Genomic DNA, 6274 nt, shown 5'->3' with positions numbered 1-6274 from the left:
TAAAAATAAAAATAAAATAGAAAAAAGGCTAAGGGAGAAGGAAAGCAAAAACTAAGTTTGTTACCTCATCCCCCTTAACATAAAAGAGAATATGTAAAGGGAAAATTCTATTTTCTCCCATTTTTCTCATTCTCTCCTCTCCCTCACCGAAACCTCAGTTCCCCTCTCCTACATTTTCGGCCCCAAGCCAAGGTTTTCTCCTAAGAAAACCTACGATACAAGGAGAACTTAGCAAGGGAATCAAGGGAAAGGAACTAGAAGAAGAGGCTACTTCTTCTTCACCGTACCTTAGATCCACAAGCGAAAAGGATGTAAGCTTCCCCTCACCTGTGGTACAAGGCTTTTATGTGCTTTTTGGATTTTATGAAGATTTTAAAACCTAGAAACAAGTTTGAGAAAATTCGGCCAAGAAGAGCTTTCAAAATCTAATGATGTTTAAACTAGTCTTCACTACATGATAGATTTTTCTATGCTATGTAAAGGGGTTCTTCTTCATGATTTTATACCTATACGATGCTTGATCAGAGGAGTATTGAACCCTAGAATTTTGGCCAAAAATATTCTTAAGAGGCTAGGGAAATTTATTGTTTTACTCAACTAGTACATGGTTCTCCCTATGAAATATTAAGGATCATGTATTAGTTTTATTCCTTAGAAGATATTTGAAACTAAAAGAAAACCCACTCATATGATTCGGTCAAGAAAAGGTTTAGGATTAGGAAGACCTTAAATTTAAATAACCATGCTCATGTGATAGAATACAATGATCTTAAAGGATTTGTATGCTTGAATATTGCTACAATTTCATGAACTCCTTCTTAGGGTTTTTCGGCCATGATGAGATGGATGGCTTAGAAAAGCTTAAACAAAATTTTAATATGCTCAAGACCTCTGTACTATTTAGATATGAAAGTTGTTTAATGCCCTCATGCTTAATTAGGGTGTAGAAAAATTAGTTGCATGACATATAACATGTATGACCACAAGGGGTCCTAGCTTATTCATGAACCAATTTGTATATATGTTTCTTAGTAACTTTTTCCATGAAACTTACTTAGGTCTTTCATGCTTTAGGCCACTTAAAAACCTAGCAAAGGAATGGTAGGTTTCGGCCATGAGAAAAAAATAAAAGAAAAAGAGAAAAAGAAACCTAGAAAGCCTAAGACACAATTCATATGTATACTCATTATGCTTGTCCTTATACATGCTATGAAACTTGTAAAAATTCTCATGCTTTTAGGCTATTTGAAGCAAGTTTATATTCTGTGAGTTTCGGCCAAGTAGGGTTTAAAAGACCTAGAGGCCTTAGAAATGAAACCAAATGTGTTAAAAGTACTTCTTATGAAAATAGGATAATGTGTTGATTGTTTCACATGCTTGTATAATTTTTCCATGACCTAAATGAACCCTTGAATGTTTTGGTCATGAAGGAATAGATGTCCTAGAAACCCTAGGACTTAAATTAAATATGCTCATGTCACTCTACATGAAATATGATAAGTAGAAAGCCAAGGTTCAATTGCTATATGTTGTTTTATGACCTAAAATGATGCTAGGGTATGTTTCGGCCATAACTATTGTATGATGCCTTGTATGAATTTATACATAATGTTAGTCCAAGTTCACATGCTTGTATGCTTGTTTGTAGCCCTAATGAGAACTTGTTAAATTTCGGCCATGACATATGTTAAGGGCTTAAAGAACTTAGGAACTAGTTCAAATGTGTCAAATGTGTTTACCTCGTTCCTTGGTAAAAATGTTATAAATATGATTTAAAGTTGTCCATGCTTTTATGTCATATGGAACCTTGTTTCACACCTTAAGGTTTCGGCCATATGAAATTAGGAACTTGAGGAACTTAGAAACTAAGTTAATCATGTTTATAATGCTTCCTATGAAAATGTTATGATGATAATTTAGGTGTCACATGCTTGGATGTTGTGTTTAACCTAAATTGAGCTCTAAAGGGTTTCGGCCACAAGGGTTTAGGAAGCTTAAAACCAAGATAAATATGATACCATGTTTCCTATGATAGGATAATCACAAGATACACCCTTATGCTCAATATGTATGCTTGTGATTTATGACTTATGATATGATATGCATGCTTTTATGATATGATATGCTTTGTGCTAAAAATATGCATGCTTATGTTATGATATGTGGTTAAATTATGCATGCTTTAATGCTATGTTTAGTGCTTAAAATATGCATGCTTTCATGATATGCTATGTGGTTAAATCATGCATGCTTGATGATATGCTATATGCTTAAGATATGCATGTTTTTATGATCTATGCCTAAGTGATGCATATTGTTATGATATGATGTATGCCTAAGTGATGCATGCCTTTATGATGTGATGTATGCCTAAGTGATGCATACCTTTATGATATAATGGATGCCTAAGTGATGCATACCTTATGATATGATGTATGCCTAAGTGATGCATACTTTTATGACATGATGTATGCCTAAGTGATGCATACTTTTACGACATGATGTATGCCTAAGTGATGCATACCTTTATGATATGATGTGTGCCTAAGTGATGCATGCTTTTATGATACATGATATGTATGACATGTACTTTACTTTATATGTGAGTGGCTTGTACCAAGGGTGGGCTCCATAAGCGCCCCGGGGACTAAGGACCTCGTTAGGGATGGACTCCTAAGTGCCCCTAGGACTAAGGGCCTAGTATTTTTGCCTCGTAGGGTTCAAGACTTGCTACCTTGGACCTACAAGGTTGCGCGCAATATGTAAGTGGTACATAGCCGGGATCCCCCTTATGTTGAGATTACTTTCAAGTATATATGTAAACGAAAAGGGTTTTAAAGATCATGAGACATACACATGTTTTTCGGATACATGTTTTCCAAAATCATATTGCATACACCTTATGATTATGCTATGTTTCATGTTATGCTCTTGATTATGATATGCCATGATAAGGTATGATTATGTTATGTTCATGCTATACCTTATAGACATGTTTCGGCCATGGATTTGTTGATGCCTGATATATAGATTTTGGCCATAGATATGATGATGCCTTGATGTACATGTTTCGGCCATAGTATGATGCTTTGATATACATGTTTCGGCCATGCTTTGATATACCATGATACTTGTTTGTTATGCCATGTCTAGCTATGTTTTATGCAATGCACTATGTATATGTTTCGGCCATGGTGATGCTTGATATGCTATGACTAGTTGTGATTATATTATGATGCATGATATGCTTGAATAGAATGCTATGTTATGCCATGATTAGTTGAGATTATGACTTGTTGATGCATTCTTGATTATGTGCTGATTTTTGGCTTTAGTGAGTAGGAAAGGAACTTACTGAGCCATGAGTGCTCACAGCTTACTTTCCTTGTACCACAGATAAAGGGAAAAGCTGGATGAGCTAAAGCAGCAGCAGGAGGGGCAACGAAGATGTGTTTGGCGGTGGTTAGACAACTAATTAAGAACCTGCTTAAAGTTTCTTTAAATAACTATGCATTGGTATTTTATGACTTGTGATACCTAAACATGTGTGGCTTGACAATATGGTTCCACTGGATTTGATGTTATGATTTTGATGCCATGTGATAGTATAGTTCAAAAGAAATTTAAAAGAAAAGTTTTTATTAAAACTATGAAAATTATTTTATGTCTTCCGCTATTTTAAAAAGAAAAATTTATACGTAGAGTATCGTAGCCCTGTCCCTTAGGGTAGCAGGGAGGGCGGGCGTTACATATTCAAGATAGTAGGATGGATTTTGTGATTAGTTTCTTGTATCTTGATAAATTAATAAGTTGTGGGCTTCTATGTTGATATCCGAGGAAGGCATAGTAATAGGTGCGCTTCTGTGTAAGGACAACGTAGGTTCACGTCTAATTGATCATATTTAGATACATTTCTTAGCCGGTTATCTATTGCAAGAGAGAACCGGCAACTTTCTACAAGTGTTTGGCAATTGAGGGATAAGAATTGGTGAACCATTTACATTCAAGAAATCTTACAAAGAAACCGAAACTCCTAGAATCTCCCTTATCATAACCCAAAACACTAAACTCTTGTTTGTTGATCTATAATATTAGATTTGTTTACCTTCACTTTGCATTTGAAACGATTGGATAGTTGTTTAGCTAATTCGCATTGAGACATTTCTAGTGCTTATTCCAGTCCCTGTGGATACGATAATCTTTTATATTACTTGCGACATTTCCGTACACTTGCGGAGCGTGACAAGTTTTTGGCGTCGTTGCCGGGGACTGCGCTATAACATTAGGAATTATCGATTGAGTTAGACTAAACATGGCATTTGTTTTCCTTTCATATTGCATAGTTGTAACTAATCATTAGATTTCTGTTTTTACTTTCTTGTATAACTTTTACTTCTTGTTAATTCTTTTTGTACAAATTCAATTCTGCATTTTTGAATCTTTTATTTTTATTTTTCTGTTGAATTGTCATTTGCTATCTTGTTCTTGTGTATGCGAAGATCTAACTTTGCAGGGGAATTCTTTCCTTTTGACCCTGAGATTGACAGAACTTTCCATAAAAGAAGAATTCTGCAAAGGCAAATTGAAGAACAGGAACATTTGAACATGGCGAATAGACCACTCAAGGATTATGCAGCACCTTATGCAAGAGGTTTTCGATCTAGTATTTCAAGACCTCCAGTGGAAGCTAATAACTTTGAGATCAAACCCGCAATTATATCTATGGTGCAGCAGAACCAATTTGGTGGAGGACCTCATGAAGACCCCAATCAACACTTAGAGGTCTTTTATGAAATATGTGGTACCATGAAAATGAATGGAGTTCCTTCAGAAGCAGTTAGATTGTTATTATTTGGGTTTTCCTTAAGAGATAGGGCAAAGCAATGGCTGAATTCTTTGGCCCCTAATAGCATCACCACTTGGGAGCAATGTGAGCAACAGTTTCTTGATAAATTCTATCCACCAAGCAAAACAGCTCATATGAGGAATTTAATTGCAAGCTTCAAGCAAACTGACTCAGAATCTCTTTTTGAAGCATGGGATAGATATAATAGTATGCTCAGACAATGCCCACATCATGGGTTGGAAAGATGGTTAGTGTTGCACACTTTTTACAATGGTATCAACTATCATACCAAAGTGTCCCTTGATTCAGCTGCTGGAGGGGCACTTATGAATAAAAGTTTAGATGAAGCTGAAGAAATTATTGACAGTGTAGCACAAAATCATCATCAATGGGCAAATGAAAGAAGTGGTGGCTATTCTTCTGTAAACCCAACAATTAAAGCATCAGGGAAGTTTGATGTAGATGCAGTCACTCTTTTGTCTGCAAAATTGGACGCTCTTACAAAGAAATTTGAAAATATGGGGACTAGTGCTAATATGGTCAATGCTATTAGTACATCTTGTGAAGTATGTGGGAGTTCAAAGCACTTAAATGACTCATGTCCATTGGGAGCTATCACTGCACAAATCAATCAACTGGAACAATGTGATGCAATCGTGAGTTACAATTAAAGGCAGAATAACCCATACTCAAATACTTATAACCCTGGATGGAAGAGCCATCCCAATTTTTCTTACAGAAATAATCAAGATCAAGGACCATCTATAGGGGTAAGACCAAATTTTCAAGCTGGGCAACAAAATTTTCAACATCTATCTTCTCAAGGCTTACCAAAGTCAAATATTGAAAAGATGCTTGAAGAAATTATCTCAAGTCAGAATGAAATGAAGCAAGATTTAGCAAAGCTCATTCAGAGAATGGATAATTCTGATAAGCATCAAAAGATCCAGGATAGTCAAATTGCCCAACTAGCTTCCTCATCATCCAGAGCACCAGGACAACTTCCTGGAAAACCTGATGTGAATCCTATGGAGCATTGCAATAGAATTGAGCTTAGGAGCGGACGGATCTTGGGAGACTCCCAAGTGACCGCTTCAAAAGGGATACAAAAAGAAGAAGAGCTCTCTCCTCTTATACCAAATCAGATTCAAGCTAATGAGGAGAGTACCATTGAGGTTGAAGAGACTCTTCCACTGAACCATCAGAGCAAAGCTGTCCCTTTTCCTCAGAGACTTACAATGCTCAAGAAAGATGAAGAATTTGGCAAGTTTTTAGAAAAAGTTAAGGAAATTTGTGTAGAGGTACCTCTTATTGATGCTATTCTTCAAATGCCTAGATTTGCCAAATTCCTGAAGGATCTCATGTTAAACAAGAGAAGAAGGGGAGAGGTTGAGACAATTGCGCTTAGTGTGGAATGTAGTGCTATTT

The 6274-nt window shown here is 36.0% G+C and overlaps 1 non-coding gene across 1 annotated transcript; it reads right to left on the bottom strand.

The window, feature by feature from the left end:
• Window positions 1-4978: 4978 nt before the first annotated feature.
• On the bottom strand, window positions 4979-5084 carry LOC121994525. The gene has a single exon (XR_006115762.1). It is a non-coding gene; the product is annotated as a small nucleolar RNA R71 (small nucleolar RNA).
• Window positions 5085-6274: the final 1190 nt, after the last annotated feature.

Source organism: Zingiber officinale, chromosome 1B, assembly GCF_018446385.1.
Source record: "Zingiber officinale cultivar Zhangliang chromosome 1B, Zo_v1.1, whole genome shotgun sequence".
Classification (NCBI taxonomy): domain Eukaryota; kingdom Viridiplantae; phylum Streptophyta; class Magnoliopsida; order Zingiberales; family Zingiberaceae; genus Zingiber; species Zingiber officinale.
This window is presented reverse-complemented; position numbering and strand designations above follow the sequence as displayed.